The sequence below is a fragment of the Aythya ferina genome (genome assembly GCF_964211825.1).
Source record: "Aythya ferina genome assembly, chromosome: 7".
Lineage (NCBI taxonomy): Eukaryota > Metazoa > Chordata > Aves > Anseriformes > Anatidae > Aythya > Aythya ferina.
This window is the reverse complement of record NC_140302.1, coordinates 9,191,930-9,215,783: the sequence shown is the minus strand read 5'-3', so window position 1 is coordinate 9,215,783 and position 23,854 is coordinate 9,191,930. Positions and strand designations below refer to the sequence as shown.

Here is a 23,854-nt window from a genome sequence, read left to right as displayed (position 1 = left end):
GCCGGCCCCCACGCCCCCTGAATTCGGATCCCCGGGACATGAGATAGCCGGCCCCCGCTATCCGACGGCCCTGGAATCGCCGTCCCCGAACCGTCCAATGTCGGACCCGGAACCCGGTGCTGCTTGCAAACGCGTCGCACAAGACCGGAGCACAGGGGCTCGGAAGAGCCAGCTCCCGCCCTGCCGGAGGCCGGACTCCCGGGCTATGTCCACATGTCTCTTCAATACTTTTATGGATCGGGTCTCTCACCCCTTCCCCGGGCAGCCTGTTCTAATATCAAACCACCCCTTCCATGAAGAAATGCTTATTTAGTATGGAGATATCCAGTGCTTGTGAACAGAGGTGTTTCTCCCTAGGGGTAGGGCTTGGCATTTCCCTCTCCTGAACTTCAAAAGATTCCTGCCTGCCCCTATCTGCAGCCTGTCAAGGTTCCTCTGAATGCGCAGCCCCCCATACAAGGGCCTTTTCCACAGAAGCCACCGACCACCCGCCGCCTCGCCCCCTCCCAATTCGGCCTGCCTCAGGGCGCCACCGACCACCAAACTCCTTGCAGCACCACGCCTCAGCATCCCGAGCTATCCCGACAGCTTCCACCCATCGGGAGGTCCCAGTTGTAATAAATGACCGAGTCCCAAATAGGCTTACAATTAATGTTTACGATTTATTAAAGGAATAGAGGTAAGCAAACAGCGCTGGGTGCACCAGGAGTCTCTGCTCCACCAAGACGCACACCAGTTACATCAGGAGGCTAGTTTTTATGCTGCTAGGCTAATACATATTCATTACTACTTCTACAAAAGGCAGGGTTATTCTAATTACTTCCCAGAATCTGAACGCTCCCACTTGTGTATGCATTATCAGTCTCCGGTGGTCCCTCTGGGGGCCGCTCGTACTGAAGGCTCGTAGTCTTCCTCCCAGGCTTTGTCCTTTGGTCGTTCTTCAGCTTCTCCCCTCCCCTTATTTAGTAGTTGCTGGGCCAGATGTCAGAAAGCTGTGTCTCGTGCAATAGTCCGCACAGGCACTGCACAGCAAACACACAAAGTAACATTGACTTCAGTTACTCACAACAGTTACTCACCTGATACAGAACTGCATGCAATAAAGGCAACAAGTACTACATTAGTTTATTCTAACAGATCCTGCTAGCTGTTACCTCAAAAAGATGTGCGTAGCATACCCCTCACTACTTGGAAACGCATCAGTCCATAAACTCTGATCCACCTGTAGAAGCCTGCAACTGACCGAAGGAAAAACAAACACCCCAAAGAGCAGCCCAAGCAGAATGAGCTCTCTGAGGGGATGCCTGGGACTCACATACCATTTGGCCCCGCCTAGCACCCAAACCCAATCACCTGGGAAAGGGTAGGGGCAAAGCACAAGGAAGTAGGAAGAGAGCAGCAGCAGCTGTGGTGTTTTTTTCTTTTTGCTTGTGTGTGATTTTTCTTTTTATTTTTTAATCCGTTTTACCTCAACAGCGTGCATAGTGCAGACAAGAGAACTAGGGTGTTTCTAGAAGCAAAAATCCCCATGCTCTTGCTGCAGCTTTGAATATTAAAAGACATTATGACCAAGCAAGTAATTGGAACTCTTCCAACTGGAATTAGCTCAAACTTTTATTTATGTATAAAGAAAAAACTAGGAGTAGAACATCTGCTCCATCTTTTCCTCTCTCACCTTGCCATAGGCAGCTCTGGCTGTGACGTCCCAGATTGCATACTGTGTTTCAGCTTTAACAAATGAAAACCTTTACCCTAACCCTCACCCTTATCCTAACCATTAGCTTACCCTTATTCTTACCCTAAACCTAACCCTTACCCTTACCCTTACCCTTACCCTTATCCTTACCCTTACCCTTACCCTTACCCTTACCCTTACCCTACTCCTTACCCCAACCCTTACCCTAAACCTAACCCTTTCCCTAAACCTAAACCTTATCCTCACCCTAAGCCTTACCCTAACCATTACCCTTAGCCTTACCCTTGCCCTAACCCTTACCCTTACTCTAATCTGAACCCAAACCCTAACCCTAATACTCTCACCCTAACCCTTACCCTAACCCTAACCACAACCCCTAACCCCTAATCCCTAACCCCTAACCCTCTAAACCTATCCCTAACCCTAACCCTCTAAGCCTAACCCTAACCCTCTAACCCTAACAATAACCCCCAACCCCAACCCTCACCCGAAACCCTAACTCTAGCCCCAGCCCTAGCCCCTAACCCTAGTTCCCGAGAACTACATCTCCCGGTATGCTCTGGGCATTCAACATGGCCTCCCGGAAGTCTGGAGTCCCGAGAACTACATCTCCCGGCATGCTCTGGGCACCCAACATGGCCTCCCAGTGCCGGAAAACTACACCTACCAGCATTCCCCGAACAGCCGGCATGGCCAATCACAGGCCGAGTGCTCGAGAACTACATTTACAAGCACGCACTGCAACCCTCACTGCCCTTACAAAAAAAGCCTCAAGCCCTAACATCAAAAAAACCTCGAAACCCCTACAGGCCTAACCCAAACTATTTACCACACTAAACCCCTGAAGACCTATGCCTAAAACCCCTAACCCTAAATCTTAGGATGCTCAAAACCCAAACCCAACCCAAAATGTTATGATTTAAAGATCAAAGCCGAATTTCCTTAAGTGGTATATTCTTTATTGCAGCGCTGGATGCACGGGGGATCCTTCCGCCTATCGTGCATGTTCGAAGTGACAAACTATCTCGTATTTATACAGGGAAACAATGAATATTCGATTAGCACCTATACATATTCATTACCTAACCCCGCCTACCCTCGCTTCGTATGCTAATTAGCTTATCAGTCCTTGCGCTTGCGCAAAGCCTTCCAAGAATTGTGGGCCAGGGTCTCCAGGATGTGGGTAGTGGTCTTTGGGAGGAAGGCCGTAGGTCTTCCTCGTAACGCACTTTCTTAATCGGTTGTTTTCCAGGCTGTAAAAATGCTGAGTTGTCTTTCGGTTTAACTGGGGGTCGGCGGATAACAGGATGTCTCAGTTAACAGGACAGAACAGACAGTTGACTCAAGTTATCTCAAGTCTCAGCCTGACTGAGTGTTAACGGATAATGGGGTGTTTTCAAATAACAAAAATGCTTAAACGTAACAGAAGGTCTACGGATAACAAAATGTTGTTTACTTTGTCCTTGCTAACTTTTAATCACAGGTTTTATTCTATCCTAAAGTAAGTTTATACAATATCAAACCACAAGCTTTATTCTATCCTAAAATGAGTTTATACTATATCAGTTAGGATGCTCAAAGCCCTAGCCCAAAAACTTAGGACGCTCAAAACCCTATCCTGGAAACATAAAGATGCTCAAAACCCTATCCCGAAAAAATTAGGACGCTCAAAACCCAAACCCAATAACTTTGGATACTCAAAACGCAAACCCAAAACATTAAGATGCTCCAAACCCTATCCTGAAAATTTAGGACGCTCCAAACCCTATCCTGGAAATATTAAGATGCTCCAAACCCTATCCGGAAAACTTTGGACGCTCCAAACCCTATCCCGAAAGCTTAGGACGCTCCAACCCCTGACCCAAAAACATCAGGACGCTCAAAGCCCTAACCCAAAAACATTAAGATGCTCATAACCCTTTCCCAAAAACTTAGGATGCTCAATACCCAAACCCAAAAACATTAAGATGCTCAAAACCCTAACCCAACTACTTAGGATGCTTAAAAGCCTATCCCAAAAAATTAGGGCACACAAAAGCCTAACCCCAAAAATTAAGATGCTCAAAATCGAAACCCCCAAAATTAGGATACTCAAAACCCTGGCCCTGGAGAACCTAACCTGAAAAAAAAAAAAAAAAAAAAAAGATCTTAAAAACCTAACCGTAAATAACTGACCAAAAATAAAACCCTAAGACTCTAACCCTAAAAAACATATCAACACTACAACCCAAAAAACTCTAATACCCTAACACGCTAACCCTGAAACCCTTAAAACCCTAACCCCCAAATCCTTAAAATCCTAACCGTTAAAACTCCTACCCTAAAAACCTTAAAATCCTAAACATAAACCCTGAAACCCCTTACCCTGAAACCCAAACCCTAGTGCCCAATCCCTGAAACCTTAAAACCCTGAATCAATCTGTAGCAAATAGCATAGGCTGAGTCGAGGATCTCAGTACAGTAGCATTATTATTCGAGATTACAGTGGCGGGTGTCCCACAAGCAGGAGGGTGCCTACTAATTCCATACACAGTTTATACACTTTTTTTTTCTGCCGAGGACCGGGACCCTCCCCTGTTTCCCCATTAACTGTGCTATTCAAGGTTCATAATCTAGCTGGTGCTTCACAGAAAATACACAGCTGCTGGCCTGTTACAAGTCACATTTCTTTTGAGGTTTTTACTCTTTGAGGTGGTAATGTTTCTTACGCCGTGATTTCCACCTAATTGCTGTAAGGATTCTGGTTGTCTGCGTTTTACAAGGTTGTCTGTTATAATAAATAATAAAAGTCCCAAATAGGATTACAATCAAAGTTTACAATTCACTGAATGAATAGAGGTAAGCAAACAGTGCTGGGTACGCTGGGAGTCTCTGCTCCACCAAGACGCGCACCAGTTATACACCAGTTACCTCCCTTAAGGGATATACAGAAGCTCTCTCAGATATGGCAGTCCTACTTCTCGTGCATGCAGCCGGAGGGCGGTCTAATTCTGGTGCTGTTGGTGGTGGAAGCTGGGGCAACGGTGGTACTGGTGGAGATACCACAGCCACCGGAGGGGGAGCCGCCGGGGGTGGATTGTTAGGATATGGAGGTGGTAGCTTATCCAACGGCTCACGTTTATCTTCTTTTTCTTTTTCATGTTCTTCTTGTTCTTCAAATTTCTTACCTGCTTTTAGTGTAAATATTGAGGCTGGAAAAGGACGTGAAGTCCTCCTGATCCATAATCCTGCATAATCACTTTCTTCCTGGCGAAAAGGTTCCTTTGAATTAACATGGATATTTAAGGCCTGGCAAATCCAGTCTTTGAAGGATCCAAAAACAGCCTAAAAGACATGTAGTCTTAAAGGCTCCTTTGGCCATTCTGTCACACAATACTGGACCATTTTTAATTTACTTTTTCCTTTTCTGGGGTCCCTATCATTCCAATTTCTAATCGTTATTCCTAATGGACTTTCGGGTGGTATGTCTGGTAATTTGCTCCCTTTCTTCTGGTCGCTGGTCTTCGATTTTGTCTGACCCACTAGGAATTTTACTATGGCAATTCCCACAGCCCTTGGTTACCTTAGTAAGAGTGTCTTGCAGGGGGTCGAGGACCTATCACACACCCACAAATCCTATAGGAATCGCTTCGGTCCTTCACCGGCCAAGTCCCTCGCGGGGGTTTGGAACCGTGGTTAGAAGACCTCCACAATCGCTTCGGAACTAAGTTCCATCTCAGTCACACTCTTACACACACAGGCAACCGAACCCCACCCAACCGAACGATATACGCTTTAAATGCTTACGACTCCATCATCTTCGTTCGGATCTTCACACACAGAATTATGGGCAAAATATAGTTCTGCGGCTGGTAATGGAGATGAAAAAAGAATCAGAAACTTTGCTTACCTTTATTCAGGTTCAAGATGCCATTAGTTCCGACCTGACTCAAACAGCAGCCACCAAATGGTGGGGGTGCCTCTCCGCGATCAAACCAGAAATCAGGAACCAAAGCCCTCCCGGACGAGCCCCCAGTTGTAATAAATGACTGGGTCCCAAATCGGATTGCAATTGAAATTTACAATTTATTAAATGAATAGAGGTAAGCAAGCAGCGCTGGGTGCACCAGGAGTCTCTGCTCCACCAAGACGCACACAAGTTACATCGGCGGCTGGTTTTTATGCTGCTAGGCTAATACATATTCATTACTACTTCTACAAAAGGCAGGGTTATTCTAATTAGTTCCCAGAATCCAAACCCTCCCACTGGTGCATGCGTTATCAGTCTCCGGTGGTCCCTCTGGGGGCCGCTCGTACTGAAGGCTCGTAGTCTTCCTCCCAGGCTTTTCTCTTGTCCTTCTCCTTTGTCCATCTTGGCTGGATGGCAGACACTTGCATAGTGTCCCATGCAACAGTTGTAATAGTTAGCAGTTATTCTGAAACCCCTTTGTTCTCTTATCCCCTATTGACCCGAATTGCTGGACCATTCCTTTGCAAGATACAAGAACTATATATATTAACCACTGTGGTTTTCTCAGACGTGTGGTTATACAAGGGTACGTAAGACAGAAGGTCACATTTCATCATATCATGCGGCCCCAGCATTGTTCCATATTGACACGAATCAGATGAACTCATTTCACACTGTTAAGCTGTCTTATCGCTGCAAGCGTATCTCAATACCACCTTCCTTCCCTCTACAGGATGTAACTGCGCAAAAACAACATTTTTATTCCCACAACCTTGATCCCCTTACCCTGAAAGCCTTATTCCCCTTAAACCTAACAACTCTAACCACAACCCTAACCCTTATTATCAACCCCCTAACGCTAATGACACTGACCTTAATCCAAACCCCAAACTGCCCCTAACCCCAGACAACCAACAACGAAACACACACACACAAAGATGGAAACTACAAAAAAGGCAAAACCCTGGATACAGGCCCCAAATCACAAATACGCAACCAAAACGCTACAGAAAAGCCCCAGATGCAGGCCCCAAATGCTACAGCTAGGCCTCAAAAGCTCAAGATGCATCCCAAAGCAAAAATGCAGACCCCAAACGTTACAGAAAAGCCTCCAAACCCAGGCTGCAGAAGTCTACAAGCAGGCCCCAAACTGCCAACAGAAGCAGGCACCAACCACACCCAGATGCAGACCCCAACTGCCCACAAGCAGCTCCTACCCCACCACCCCCTCCCAAGAACTGGACTCCACACAGACACTGGCCCAAGACCCGGGCCCGCCCCCCCGCCCCCCCTCGCCCCCCCACCCTCCCCCCCGACACAGGTGTACAAGCAGCTCACAACCCGCCTCTTCAGAGAACGGTCCCAGCCCCCCCCACCTCCCCCAAGACATGGGATGCGGAGGTGTACAACCAACTCCCAACTCCCTCCCCCTCAAAGGGAGGCCCCAAAGACCCCCAAATGGAGGCTCCTAGAGTGAACAAGCACCTCCCAACTCCCCCAGGCACAGGCACCCCCCCCCCCCAAACACAGGCCACAAAGGTGTATAAACAGCCCAGACCCCCCTTCAAGACCCAGGCCCCTATAGTGTACAAGCAGCTCTCAACCACCCACAGATGCAGGCCCCAACCCCTCTCAAAAGGGAGGCACCTAGAATGCATGAGCAGCTCCCAACCCCCCTAAACATAGGTCCAAAAGTGCACAAGCAGCTCCCAACCTCCCTCAAATACAGACCCCAAAAGTGTACAAGTAGCTCCCCCCCAGAGACAGGACCCAAAGGTGTACAACCAGTTCCCAACACCCCTGAGACACAGCCCCCAACCCCCCCCCCCAGACACAGGGCCCCAAATTCTACAAGCAGCTCCCAACCCCTGCAAGGCAGGCCCCCTACCCTATACAAGCAGCTCCCAACCCTCCCCCCCCGCCCCGAGGGAGGCCCCCAAGCCCCCCCAAACACAGGCCCCTACAGTGTACAGGCAGCTCCCAGCCACCCCCAGATGCTGGCCCCAAAGTTGTACAAACAGCTCCCAGCCACCCTGCAGAAACAGATTCCTACATTGTACAAGCAGTTCCCAGACCCCTAGACACGGGCCCTGACCCCCCACAGATGCAGGCCCCAAAGGTGTACAAGCAGCTCCCACCCCCCCCCCAGACGCAGGCCCCAAGCCCCGCCCCCAAACACAGGCCCCTACAACCAGCACCCAACCCCCTACCCCCGATGCCAGCCCCAAAGGTGTAGAAGCAGCTCCAAACCTCCTCCCTCAACCCAGGCTCCAACAGTGTACAAGCAGCTCCCAACCAACCATCCCCTCCCAGCCACCCCCAACCCCCCCCATCCAATCCCCCCTCCCCCCCCCCGACACAGGCTCCAAAGGAATACAAAGAGCTCCCACCCCTTCCCCAGATGCAGGTCTCAACCCCCCCTGCACCCAGAAGCAGGCCCCAAAGGTGTACAGTCAGCTCCCAACCCCCTCAATGCTGGCCCCAAGGGTCTACAAGCAGCTCCCCTCTTGTCCCCAGATACCGGCCCCCAGACACAGACCCCAAAAGCCTAATCACAGGCCCTGAACTCTAGAGGCAGGCTCCAAAACCCAGGACAAAGCCCCAGTGGTTCGAGACAGGGCCCAAATCCCAGACACAAGCCTCAAACGCTAAACATATGCCAAGAAAAGTATTAGTGCTGGTGCCAAATGTTACAGACAGGCCCAAAAGCCCGAGATGCTCAAGGCTGAGACGTAACTTGGCTTTCTGAATTACTGGAAAGCAGCTTTCATTCTCAGATAATTGTGTGCAGGCTAGATAGGATGGGGCTTCAGGCACCACTTCACCTGAGGAAACACACTGGCATCAGGCACCGCTGTGCCAGACAAGCTTTTTCTGCTAGAACACCCTACTCAGATGCACTGTGGCATTCAAGTGAACTGCTTTCATGCAAATATAACGACTGATGTTACAACCCACCTTGCCTGTGGCACCTGATGAACAGAAGAGTAAGCCACCGCAGCGCTTCAAAACCATCCCTGCACGTGCCGCTCCTTGTCGCTCTCTGGCCTTATCTCATATCCTTAGTCACTTCTGTGGAGAGCCTGCCACGGCACCTGCAAAGCAAGACGGACACCTTTCATAGTCACCTTGTGCTACTTGGTCGTTCTGCTCCAACCCAGCTCATGACCAGCCCCTCTTCTTACACAGCTCTTCAGAGTGCAGTTTGCTCCTTGGAGCCTGTGCGAGACACCTGTGAAAGAAAAAGAAATGCATAGGCCGATGCAGCATCCAAAGACACAGCACAAGTAGGTAAGTTACTCTCATCTGCTCCCTTACCTCTGCCGCTTACCAGCCCCCGAGGCAGATGCTTCAATCTACCCTCTTCAAACAGCTACAACACCTCTAAAAGACAAAGAGGGGATGCTTAGAGGAACAGTGAGACCTACAACACAACAACTGCTACATCTGTTCCTCACTCACCTTGCCAGAGGCAGCTCTGCGTGTGACGTCCCAGGTTGTACACTGCGTTACCTAACCCTTACCGTAACCCTTACCCTAACCCTTCTCACCCTTACCATTACCCAAATCCTTACCTTTACTTTTTCCTTACCCTTACTCTTTCCTTTAACCTTACCCTTACCCTATACCTTACTCCAACCCTTCCCCTTACCTTCCCCTTCCCCTTACACTTAACCTAACCCTAACCCTTACCCTTCCGCTTCCCCTAAAACATATCCTAACACTTTCCCTTACCCTTACACTTACCCTAACCCTTACTATTACCCTTACACTTAGTCTTGCCCTAATCCTTGCTTTCACCCTTACACTTATCCTAACCCTTACCCTTACTCAAACCCTTACTCTAACCCTTACCATGACCCATACCCTTACACTTACTATTACACCTGACCCGTACCCTTAAACTTACCCTAACCCTTACCCTTACTCAAACCCTTACCCTGACCCGTACCCTTACCCTTACCCTTATACACACCTTTACCCTTACCCTTAACCTTTCTGGTACACTTACCCTTTTCCTAAATCTAAATCTTACCCTTACCCTCACCCTTACCATTACCCATAACCTTACCCTTACCCTAACCCTTAACCTTACACTTCCCGTTACCATTAACCTTACCCTAACCCTAACACTTACCCTTACCCTATCCCTTACACTTATCCTTATCCATACAACTTATCCTTAAACTAACACTTAACCTTAACCTAACCCTAACCCTAAATCTTACCCCAACCCTTACGCTGACCCTTACATTAACCCTAACCCTTACCCTAAACCTTACACTTACTCTTAACCTTAAGCTTACCCTTAAGCTTAACCTAATACTTTCCCTTTCGTGAGTGGTAATTACCCTTACCCTCACCCTTACCATTACCAATAACCTTACCCTTACCCTAACACTTACCCTTACCATATCTCTTACACTTATCCTTATCCATACAACTTATCCTTAAACTAACACTTAACCTTAACCTAAACCTAAATCTTACCCCAACCCTTACGCTGACCCTTACATTAACCCTAACCCTAACCCTTACGCTAAACCTTACACTTACTCTTAACCTTAACCTTAGCTATAACCTAATACTTACCCTTACCCTAACCATTACCCTAACACGTACCCTTACACGAAACCTAACCCTAAACCTTATTCTATCCCTTACCTGACCCTTACCCTTACCCTTACCCTTACCCTTACCCTTACCCTTACCCTTACCCTTACCCTTACCCTTACCCTTACCCTTACCCTTACCCTTACCCTTACCCTTACCCTTACCCTTACCCTTACCCTTACCCTTTCCCTAAACCTTACACTTACCATATAACATACCCTAACACATGCTTGTACCCTTAACCTTACCGTTACCCTTACACTTACCCTTACTCTATCCGTTACACTTATGCTTACCCTTAACATAAACCTTACCCTTAACCTTACCTTTACCAAAAGCCATAAAACAACACTTACAAGTACACTTAAGCTTACACTTACCCTAGCAATTACTCGTACAATTACCCTTACCCTTACCCTTGCCCTTGCCCTTGCCCTTACCCATACCATTACCCTTACCCCTAACCTAACCCTAAACCATACACTTCTCCTAACACTTACCCTTACCGTAACCCTTACACTTTCTGCTACACTGACCCTTAGCCTAAATCTAAACCTTACCCTTACCCTAACCCTAACACTTACCCTTACCATTACCCGTATACTTACCCTTACCCTTACCCTTACCCTTGCCCTTGCCCTTGCCCTTACCCATACCATTACCCTTACCCTTAACGTAACCCTAAACCATACACTTCTCCTTACACTTACCCTTACCGTAACCCTTACCCTTTCTGCTACACTTACCCTTAGCCTAAATCTAAACCTTACCTTAACCCTCACCCTAACGCTTATCCTTACCATAATCCATACTCTAACACATACTTCTAACCATACCCTTACCCTTATTTTAACCTTTACCGTTACTCTTACCCTTACCCTTACCCTTACCCTTACCCTTACCCTTACCCTTACCATTACCCTTAACCTAACCCTAAACCTTACCCTTTCTGCTACACTTACCCTTAGCCTAAATCTAAAACTTACACTTACCCTTAGCCTAACCCTTAGCTTTACACTTAAGGTTACCATTAACCTTACCCTTACCCTAACACTTATCCTGAACCTACCCTTACCCTAAACCTTACCTAAACCCTTACCCTGATCCTTACATTAACCCTAACCCTTCCCTAAACCTTACACTTACTCTTAACCTTACCCTTACCCTTACCCTTAACCTAACCCTAATCCTAACTCTAAACCTTAACCTGACTTGTACACTTACCTTATCATTACACTTACCCTAACACTTACCCTTACCATAGCCCATAACCTAACACATACTTCTACCCTTAAACATACTGTTACCCTTACCCTTACTCTACCCGTTACCTTAGACTTGCCCTTAACATAAACCTTACCCTTAACCTTACTCTTACCATAAGCCATACAGCAACACTTACAAGTACACTTAAGCTTACATTTACCCTTGCAATTACTCCTAAAATTACACTTACCCTTAACCTTACCCTTACCCTTACCCTTAACCTTAGCCTTACCAAAAACATTACGGTTACCCTTATTCTAACCCTAAACCTTACCCTTATCCTAACCCTTACCCTTTTTGCTACACTTGCACTTAGCCTAAATCTAAACCTTACACTTACGCTTACCCTTACCCTCAATCTTACCATTACCCATGCCCTTTCTCTTACCCTTATCCTAACCCTTATCCTTACACTTACTGTTACCTTTAACATTACCCTTACCCTAACACTTACCCTTACCCTATCACTTCCACTTATCCTTATCCATACCCTTACCCTTACCCTAAACCTTACCCTTAACCTAACCCTAACCCTAAACCTTACCTGAACCCTTACCCTGACGCTTACATTAACCCGAACACTTACCCTAAAACTTAAACTTACTCCTATCCTTAACCTTACCCTTAACCATAACCTAATACTAACCCTTACGTTTCCCTCACCCTAACCCTAAAATTAACCCTAACCATTACCCTAAAACTTACCCGTACCCTGACACTTACCCTAACCCTTACCCTGACCATAGCCCATACCCTAACACATACTTCTACCCTTAACCATACTGTTACCCTTACCCTTACTCTATCCGTTACCCTTATGCTTACCATTAACATAAACCTTAACCTCTTAACCTTACCCTTACCATAAGTCATAGAACAACACTTACATGTTCACTTATGCTTACACTTACGCTAGCAATTACTCGTACAATTACCCTTACCCTTACCCTTACCCTTACCCTTGCCCTTACCCATACCATTACCCTTACCCTTAACGTAACCCTAAACCATACACTTCTCCTAACACTTACCCTTACCGTAACCCTTACCCTTTCTGCTACACTTACCCTTAGCCTAAATCTAAACCTTACTTTAACCCTCACCCTTACCCTTACCATTATACTTACTTTTACCCTTAACCTAAACCTTACCCCAACCGTTACCCTGACCCTTACATTAACCATAACCCTTCCCTAAACCTTACACTTTTTCTTAACCTTAACCTTAGCTATAACCTCTTACCCGTACGTTTCCCTCACCCTAACCCTAAAATTAACCCTAACCATTACCCTAACACTTACCCTTACCCTAACCCTAACAATGACCCGTACACTTACATATACCCTTACCCTTACTCTTACCCTAACCCTTACCCTTCCCATAGCTCATACCCTAACACATACTTCTACCCTTAACCTTACTGTTACCCTTACCTTTACTCTATCAGTTACCCTTACGCTTACCATTAACATAAACCTTACTCTTAACCTTACCCTTACCATAAGGCATACAACAACACTAACATGTTCACTTATGCTTACACTTACCCTAGCAATTACTCGTACCATTACCCTTACCCTTACACTTACCCTTACCAAACCATTACCCTTACCCTTAACTTAACCCTCAACCTTACTCTTATCCTAACACTTACAATTACGGTAACCCTTACCCTTTCTGCTACACTTTCCTTTAGCCTAAATCTAAACCTTACGCGTACCCTTACCGTAACCCTCACCCATACCCTACAACATACTTCTACCCATAACCTTACCGTTACACTTAACCTTACTGTATCCGTTACCCTTACACTTACACTTAACATAAACCTTACCCATAACCTTACCCTTACCATAAGGCATACAACAACACTTACATGTACACTTAGGCTTACACATACCCTAGCAATTACTCGTACAATTACCCTTGCCCTTAACCTTACCCTTACCCTTAACCTTACCCATAACATTAGCCTAATACTTACCCTTACTTTTCCTCACCCTAACCCTAAAATTAACCCTAACCATTACCCCAACACTTACCCTTACCCTAACCCTTACTCTAACCCTTACCCTTACCATAATCCATACTCTAACACATACTTCTACCCGTACCCTTACCCTTACCCTTAACCTAACCCTAAACCTTACCCTTTCTGCTACACTTACCCTTAGCCTAAATCTATACCTTACACGTACCCTTACCGTAACCCTCACCCTTACCATTACCCATACCCTTATTCTTACCCTTAGCCTAACCCTTAGCTTTACACTTAAGGTTACCATTAACCTTACCCTTACCCTAACACTTATCCTGAACCTAACCCTTACCCTAAACCTTACCTAAACCCTTACCCTGATCCTTACGTTAACCTTAACCCTTCCCTAAACCTTACAATTACTCTTAACCTTACCCTTACCCTTAACCTTAACCTTAACCTTAACCTAATACTTATGCTCATTTTTCCCTCACCTTAAGCCTAAAATCAACCCTAACCATTACCCTAACACTTACCCTTACCCTAAACCTAACCCTAATTCTTACTCTAACCCTTATCCTGACCCGTACACTTACACTTACCCTTACCCTTATACTTACCCTAAATCTAACGCATACGATAACCCATACCCTAACACATATTTGTACCCTTAACCGTACCGTTACCCTTACCCTTACCCTTACTCTATCCGTTACGCTTATGCTTACCCTTAACATAAACATTACCATTAACCTTACCCTTATGCTAACACCTACCCTTAACCTATCCCTTACACTTATCCTTATCCATACCCTTACCCTTACCCCAACCCTTACCCTTAACCTAACCCTAACCCTAAACCTTACCCCAACCCTTGCCCTGAACCTTACATTAACCCTAACACTTACCCTAAACCTTACACTTACTCTTAACCTTAACCTTATCCTTAACCTTTAGCTAGTACTTAACCTTACGTTTTTCTCACCCTAACCCTAAAATTAACCCTAACAATAACACTAACACTTAGCCTTACCCTTACCATAAGCCATACAACAACACGTAAATGTACACTTACGCTTACACTTACCGTAGGAATTACTCGTTCAATTACTCCTACCCTTACCCTTAGCCTTACCCTTAACCATACCATTCCCCTTACCCTAAACATTACACTTACCCTTATCTTTACCCTAACCCTCAACCTTACCATTAACCATACCCCTACTCTTATCCTTACCCTAAACCTTACCCCAGCCCTTACCCTGACCCTTACATGAACCCTAACCCTTACCCTAAACCTTACACTTACTCTTAACCTTAACCTTACCCTTACCCTTAACCTAATACTTACCCTTTCTTATCCGTCACCCTAACCCTAAAATTAAGCCAATCCATTACCCTAACACTTACCCTTACCCTAACCCTAATCCTAACTCTAAACCTTAACCTGACTTGTACACTTACCTTATCATTACACTTACCCTAACACTTACCCTTACCATAGCCCATAACCTAACACATACTTCTACCCTTAAACATACTGTTACCCTTACCCTTACTCTACCCGTTACCTTAGACTTGCCCTTAACATAAACCTTACCCTTAACCTTACTCTTACCATAAGCCATACAGCAACACTTACAAGTACACTTAAGCTTACATTTACCCTTGCAATTACTCCTAAAATTACACTTACCCTTAACCTTACCCTTACCCTTACCCTTACCCTTAGCCTTACCAAAAACATTACGGTTACCCTTATTCTAACCCTAAACCTTACCCTTATCCTAACCCTTACCCTTTTTGCTACACTTGCACTTAGCCTAAATCTAAACCTTACACTTACACTTACCCTTACCCTCAATCTTACCATTACCCATGCCCTTTCTCTTACCCTTATCCTAACCCTTATCCTTACACTTACTGTTACCTTTAACATTACCCTTACCCTAACACTTACCCTTACCCTATCACTTCCACTTATCCTTATCCATACCCTTACCCTTACCCTAAACCTTACCCTTAACCTAACCCTAACCCTAAACCTTACCTGAACCCTTACCCTGACGCTTACATTAACCCGAACACTTACCCTAAAACTTAAACTTACTCCTATCCTTAACCTTACCCTTAACCATAACCTAATACTAACCCTTACGTTTCCCTCACCCTAAGCCTAAAATTAACCTTAACCATTACCCTAACAATTACCCTAACCCTAACCCTTACCCTTACCCTTACCCTTACCCTTACCCTTACACTTACCGTTACCATTAACCTTACCCTTAACCTAACCCTCAACCTTACCCTTATCCTAACACTTACACTTATTGTAACCCTTACCCTTTCTGCTACACCTACCCTTAGCCTAAATCTAAACCTTACACTTACCCTTATCCTAAACCTCACCCTTACCATTACCCATACCCTTACTCTTACCCTTACCCTACCCATTACCCTTACACTTACCGTTACCATTAACCTTACCCTTACCCTAACACGTACCCTTACTCTATCCCTTACACTTATCCTTATCCATACAACTTATCCTTAAACTAACACTTAACCTTAACCTAACCCTAAATCTTACCCCAACCCTTACACTGACCCTTACATTAACCCTAACCCTTACCCTAAACCTTACACTTACTCTTAACCTTAACCTTATCCTTAACCTTTAGCTAGTACTTAACCTTTACGTTTTTCTCACCCTAACCCTAAAATTAACCCTAAAAACCCTAACACTTAACTTTACCCTTACCATAAGCCTTACAACAACACTTAAATATACACTTTCGCTTACACTTACCCTAGCAATTACTCGTACAATTACCCTTACCCTTACCCTTACCCTAAGCCTAAACCTTAACCTTATGTTAATGCTTGCCCTTACCGTAACCCTTACCCTATCTGCTACACTTACCTTTAGGCTAAATCTAAACCTCACACTTACCCTTACCTTTACCCTCAACCTTACCATTACTCATACCCTTACTCTTACCCTTACCCTAACCCTTACCCTTACACTTACCGTTATCATTAACCTTACCCTAACCCTAACACTTATTCTTACCCTATCCCTTACACTTATCCTTATCCATACAACTTACCCTTAAACTAACACTTAACCTTAACCTAACCCTATATCTTACCCCAGCCCTTACGCTGACCCTTACATTAACCCTAACCCTTACCCTAAACCATACACTTACTGTTAACCTTAAGCTTACCCTTAAGCTTAACCTAATACTTTCCCTTTCTTATCCGTCACCCTAACCCTAAAATTAACCCTAACCATTACCCTAACACGTACCCTTACACTAAACCTAACCCTAAACCTTACTCTATCCTGTACCCTGACCCGTACCTTACACTTACCCTAAACCTTACACTTACCATATAACATACCCTAACACACTACCATACACTTACCCTAGTATACCCTAACACACCTAACACTTACCCAGCAATTACTCGTACAATTACCCTTACCCTTACCCTTACCCTTGCCCTTGCCCTTGCCCTTACCCATACCATTACCCTTACCCTTAACGTAACCCTAAACCATACACTTCTCCTAACACTTACCCTTACCGTAACCCTTACACTTTCTGCTACACTTACCCTTAGCCTAAATCTAAACCTTACCTTAACCCTCACCCTTACCCTTACCATTATACTTACTTTTACCCTTAACCTAAACCTTACCCCAACCCTTACCCTGACCCTTACATTAACCCTAACCCTTACCCTAAACCTTACACTTACTCTGAACCTTAACCTAATACTTACCCTTTCTTATCCGTCACCCTAACCCTAAAATTAACCCTAACCATTACCCTAACACTTACCCTTACCCTAACCCTAACCCTAATACTAACTCTAAACCTTACCCTGAGTTGTACACTTACCCTTATCCTTACACTTACCCTAAACCTTACCCTTACCATAACCCATACCCTACAACATACTTCTACCCATAACCTTTTCCGTTACACTTAACCTTACTGTATCCGTTACCCTTACACTTACACTTAACATAAACCTTACCCATAACCTTACCCTTACCATAAGGCATACAACACTTACATGTACACTTAGGCTTACACATACCCTAGCAATTACTCGTACAATTACCCTTGCACTTAACCTTACCCTTACCCTTAACCTTACCCATAACATTAGCCTAATACTTACCCTTACTTTTCCCTCACCCTAACCCTAAAATTAACCCTAACCATTACCCCAACACTTACCCTTACCCTAACCCTTACTCTAACGCTTATCCTTACCATAATCCATACTCTAACACATACTTCTAACCATACCCTTACCCTTATTTTAACCTTTACCGTTACTCTTACCCTTACCCTTACCCTTACCCTTACCCTTACCCTTACCATTACCCTTAACCTAACCCTAAACCTTACCCTTTCTGCTACACTTACCCTTAGCCTAAGTCTAAAACTTACACTTACCCTTAGCCTAACCCTTAGCTTTACACTTAAGGTTACCATTAACCTTACCCTTACCCTAACACTTATCCTGAACCTACCCTTACCCTAAACCTTACCTAAACCCTTACCCTGATCCTTACATTAACCCTAACCCTTCCCTAAACCTTACACTTACTCTTAACCTTACCCTTACCCTTAACCTAACCCTAATTCTTACTCTAACCCTTATCCTGACCCGTACACTTACACTTACCCTTACCCTTACCCTTATACTTACCCTAAATCTAACGCATACGATAACCCATACCCTAACACATATTTGTACCCTTAACCGTACCGTTACCCTTACCCTTACCCTTACTCTATCCGTTACGCTTATGCTTACCCTTAACATAAACATTACCATTAACCTTACCCTTATGCTAACACCTACCCTTAACCTATCCCTTACACTTATCCTTATCCATACCCTTACCCTTACCCCAACCCTTACCCTTAACCTAACCCTAACCCTAAACCTTACCCCAACCCTTGCCCTGAACCTTACATTAACCCTAACACTTACCCTAAACCTTACACTTACTCTTAACCTTAACCTTATCCTTAACCTTTAGCTAGTACTTAACCTTACGTTTTTCTCACCCTAACCCTAAAATTAACCCTAACAATAACACTAACACTTAGCCTTACCCTTACCATAAGCCATACAACAACACGTAAATGTACACTTACGCTTACACTTACCGTAGGAATTACTCGTTCAATTACTCCTACCCTTACCCTTACCCTTACCCTTAACCATACCATTCCCCTTACCCTAAACATTAGGTAACCCCTAATTGTTAGGTGTAAAACCCCTAACCCTAAATCTTAGGATGCTCAAAACCCAAACCCAACCCAAAACGTTATGATTTAAAGATCAAAGCCGAATTTCCTTAAGTGGTATATTCTTTATTGCAGCGCTGGATGCACGGGGGATCCTTCCGCCTATCGTGCATGTTCGAAGTGACAAACTATCTCGTATTTATACAGGGAAACAATGAATATTCGATTAGCACCTATACATATTCATTACCTAACCCCGCCTACCCTCGCTTCGTATGCTAATTAGCTTATCAGTCCTTGCGCTTGCGCAAAGCCTTCCAAGAATTGTGGGCCAGGGTCTCCAGGATGTGGGTAGTGGTCTTTGGGAGGAAGGCCATAGGTCTTCCTCGTAATGCACTTTCTTAATCGGTTGTTTTCCAGGCTGTAAAAATGCTGAGTTGTCTTTCGGTTTAACTGGGGGTCGGCGGATAACAGGATGTCTCAGTTAACAGGACAGAACAGACAGTTGACTCAAGTTATCTCAAGTCTCAGCCTGACTGAGTGTTAACGGATAATGGGGTGTTTTCAAATAACAAAAATGCTTAAACGTAACAGAAGGTCTACGGATAACAAAATGTTGTTTACTTTGTCCTTGCTAACTTTTAATCACAGGTTTTATTCTATCCTAAAGTAAGTTTATACAATATCAAACCACAAGCTTTATTCTATCCTAAAATGAGTTTATACTATATCAGTTAGGATGCTCAAAGCCCTAGCCCAAAAACTTAGGACGCTCAAAACACAAACCCAATAACTTTGGATACTCAAAACGCAAACCCAAAACATTAAGATGCTCCAAACCCTATCCTGAAAATTTAGGACGCTCCAAACCCTATCCTGGAAATATTAAGATGCTCCAAACCCTATCCGGAAAACTTTGGACGCTCCAAACCCTATCCCGAAAGCTTAGGACCCTCCAACCCCTGACCCAAAAATATCAGGACGCTCAAAGCCCTAACCCAAAAACATTAGGACGCTCAAAACCCAAACCCAAAAACATTAAGATGCTCAAAACCCTTTCCCAAAAACTTAGGATGCTTAAAAGCCTATCCCAAAAGATTAGGGCACACAAAAGCCTAACCCCAACAATTAAGATGCTCAAAATCCAAACCCCCAAAATTAGGATACCCTGGCCCTGGAGAACCTAACCTGAAAAAAAAAAAAAAAAAAAAAAAAAAGATCTTAAAACCCTAACCGTAAATAACTGACCAAAAATAAAACCCTAAGACTCTAACCCTAAAAAACGTATCAACACTACAACCCAAAAAACTCTAATACCCTAACACGCTAACCCTGAAACCCTGAAAACCCTAACCCCCAAATCCTTAAAATCCTAACCGTTAAAACTCCAACCCTAAAAACCTTAAAATCCTAAACATAAACCCTGAAACCCCTTACCCTGAAACCCAAACCCTAGTGCCCAATCCCTGAAACCTTAAAACCCTGAATCAATCTGTAGCAAATAGCATAGGCTGAGTCGAGGATCTCAGTACGGTAGCATTATTATTCGAGATTACAATGGCGGGTGTCCCACAAGCAGGAGGGTGCCTACCAATTCCATACACAGCTTCGGTCCTTCACCGGCCAAGTCCCTCGCGGGAGATTGGAACCGCGGTTAGAAGACCTCCACAATCGCTTCGGAACTAAGTTCCATCTCAGTCACACTCTTACACACACAGGCAACCGAACCCCACCCAACCGAACGATATACGCTTTAAATGCTTACGACTCCATCATCTTCATTCGGATCTTCACAGTCAGAATTATGGGCAAAATATAGTGCTGCGGCTGGTAAGGGAGCTGAAAAAAAAAATCAGAAACTTTGCTTACCTTTATTCAGGTTCAAGATGCCATTAGTTCCGACCTGACTCAAACAGCAGCCACCAAATGGTGGGGGTGCCTCTCCGCGATCAAACCAGAAATCAGGAACCAAAGCCCTCCCGGACGAGCCCCCAGTTGTAATAAATGACTGGGTCCCAAATCGGATTGCAATTGAAATTTACAATTTATTAAATGAATAGAGGTAAGCAAGCAGCGCTGGGTGCACCAGGAGTCTCTGCTCCACCAAGACGCACACAAGTTACATCGGCGGCTGGTTTTTATGCTGCTAGGCTAATACATATTCATTACTACTTCTACAAAAGGCAGGGTTATTCTAATTAGTTCCCAGAATCCAAACCCTCCCACTGCTGCATGCGTTATCAGTCTCCGGTGGTCCCTCTGGGGGCCGCTCGTACTGAAGGCTCGTAGTCTTCCTCCCAGGCTTTTCTCTTGTCCTTCTCCTTTGTCCATCTTGGCTGGATGGCAGACACTTGCATAGTGTCCCATGCAACAGTTGTAATAGTTAGCAGTTATTCTGAAACCCCTTTGTTCTCTTATCCCCTATTGACCCGAATTGCTGGACCATTCCTTTGCAAGATACAAGAACTATATATATATTAACCACTGTGGTTTTCTCAGACGTGTGGTTATACAAGGGTACGTAAGACAGAAGGTCACATTTCATCATATCATGCGGCCCTAGCATTGTTCCATATTGACACGAATCAGATGAACTCATTTCACACTGTTAAGCTGTCTTATCGCTGCAAGCGTATCTCAATACCACCTTCCTTCCCTCTACAGGATGTAACTGCGCAAAAACAACATTTTTATTCCCACAACCTTGATCCCCTTACCCTGAAAGCCTTATTCCCCTTAAACCTAACAACTCTAACCACAACCCTAACCCTTATTATCAACCCCCTAACGCTAATGACACTGACCTTAATCCAAACCCCAAACTGCCCCTAACCCCAGACAACCAATAACGAAACACACACACACAAAGATGGAAACTACAAAAAAGGCAAAACCCTGGATACAGGCCCCAAATCACAAATACGCAACCAAAACGCTACAGAAAAGCCCCAGATGCAGGCCCCAAATGCTACAGCTAGGCCTCAAAAGCTCAAGATGCATCCCAAAGCAAAAATGCAGACCCCAAACGTTACAGAAAAGCCTCCAAACCCAGGCTGCAGAAGTCTACAAGCAGGCCCCAAACTGCCAACAGAAGCAGGCACCAACCACACCCAGATGCAGACCCCAACTGCCCACAAGCAGCTCCTACCCCACCACCCCCTCCCAAGAACTGGACTCCACACAGACACTGGCCCAAGACCCGGGCCCGCCCCCCGCCCCCCCCTCACCCCCCCACCCTCCCCCCCGACACAGGTGTACAAGCAGCTCACAACCCGCCTCTTCAGAGAACGGTCCCAGCCCCCCCCCCCTCAAGACATGGGATGCGGAGGTGTACAACCAACTCCCAACTCCCTCCCCCTCAAAGGGAGGCCCCAAAGACCCCCAAATGGAGGCTCCTAGAGTGAACAAGCACCTCCCAACTCCCCCAGGCACAGGCACCCCCCCCCCCCCAAACACAGGCCACAAAGGTGTATAAACAGCCCAGACCCCCCTTCAAGACCCAGGCCCCTATAGTGTACAAGCAGCTCCCAACCACCCACAGATGCAGGCCCCAACCCCTCTCAAAAGGGAGGCACCTAGAATGCATGAGCAGCTCCCAACCCCCCTAAACATAGGTCCAAAAGTGCACAAGCAGCTCCCAACCCCCCTCAAATACAGACCCCAAAAGTGTACAAGTAGCTCACCCCCAGAGACAGGACCCAAAGGTGTACAACCAGTTCCCAACACCCCTGAGACACAGCCCCCAACCCCCCCCCCCAGACACAGGGCCCCAAATTCTACAAGCAGCTCCCAACCCCTGCAAGGCAGGCCCCCGACCCTATACAAGCAGCTCCCAACCCTCCCCCCCCGCCCCGAGGGAGGCCCCCAAGCCCCCCCAAACACAGGCCCCTACAGTGTACAGGCAGCTCCCAGCCACCCCCAGATGCTGGCCCCAAAGTTGTACAAACAGCTCCCAGCCACCCTGCAGAAACAGATTCCTACATTGTACAAGCAGTTCCCAGCCCCCTAGACACAGGCCCTGACCCCCCAGAGATGCAGGCCCCAAAGGTGTACAAGCAGCTCCCACCCCCCCCCAGACGCAGGCCCCAAGCCCCGCCCCCAAACACAGGCCCCTACAACCAGCACCCAACCCCCTACCCCCGATGCCAGCCCCAAAGGTGTAGAAGCAGCTCCAAACCTCCTCCCTCAACCCAGGCTCCAACAGTGTACAAGCAGCTCCCAACCAACCCTCCCCTTCCCCCTTTACCCTTACCCTAACCCTTACCCTTACCCTATCCCTTACACTTATCCTTATTCATACAACTTATCCTTAAACTAACACTTATCCTTAACCTAACCCTAACCCTAAATCTTACCCCAACGCTGACCCTTACATTAACCCTAACCCTTACCCTAAACCTTACACTTACTCTTAACCTTAAGCCTACCCTTAACCTTAACCTAATACTTACCCTTTCTTATCCGTCACCCTAACCCTAAAATTAACCCTAACCATTACCCTAACACGTACCCTTACACTAAACCTAACCCTAAACCTTACTCTATCCCTTACCTGACCCGTACCTTACCCTTACCCTTACCCTTACCCTTACCCTTACCCTTACCCTTACCCTTACCCTTACCCTTACCCTTACCCTTACCCTTACCCTTACCCTTACCCTTACCCTTACCCTTACCCTTACCCTTACCCTTACCCTAAACCTTACACTTACCATATAACATACCCTAACACATACTTGTACCCTTAACCTTACCGTTACCCTTACACTTACCCTTACTTTATCCGTTACACTTATGCTTACCCTTAACATAAACCTTACCTTTACCAAAACCATACAACACTTACAAGTACGCTTAAGCTTACACTTACCCTAGCAATTACTCGTACAATTACCCTTACCCTTAACCTTACCCTTACCCTTGCCCTTGCCCTTGCCCATACCATTACCCTTACACGTAACGTAACCCTAAACCATACACTTCTCCTAACACTTACCCTTACCGTAACCCTTACCCTTTCTGCTATACTTACCCTTAGCCTAAATCTAAACCTTACCCTTACCGTTACC

General features: G+C 45.6%; 2 long non-coding RNA genes across 2 annotated transcripts in view; both read right to left on the bottom strand.

Moving 5' to 3' along the window:
* Positions 1-863: 863 nt before the first annotated feature.
* Positions 864-23,854, bottom strand: part of LOC311439514 — a 131,729-nt gene continuing 108,738 nt past the window's right edge. The window contains exons 7-11 of the long non-coding RNA XR_014694773.1: positions 8,964-9,029; positions 8,831-8,877; positions 8,604-8,740; positions 5,586-6,385; positions 864-1,022 (exon numbers count right to left, since the gene is read on the bottom strand). This is a non-coding gene — a long non-coding RNA (uncharacterized lncRNA). The remainder of the gene's footprint in view (positions 1,023-5,585; positions 6,386-8,603; positions 8,741-8,830; positions 8,878-8,963; positions 9,030-23,854) is intronic.
* LOC311439527 lies at positions 20,811-22,981 on the bottom strand. The gene is made up of 2 exons (XR_014694792.1): positions 22,923-22,981; positions 20,811-21,135 (listed from the first exon to the last, which is right to left on the bottom strand). It is a non-coding gene; the product is annotated as an uncharacterized lncRNA (long non-coding RNA).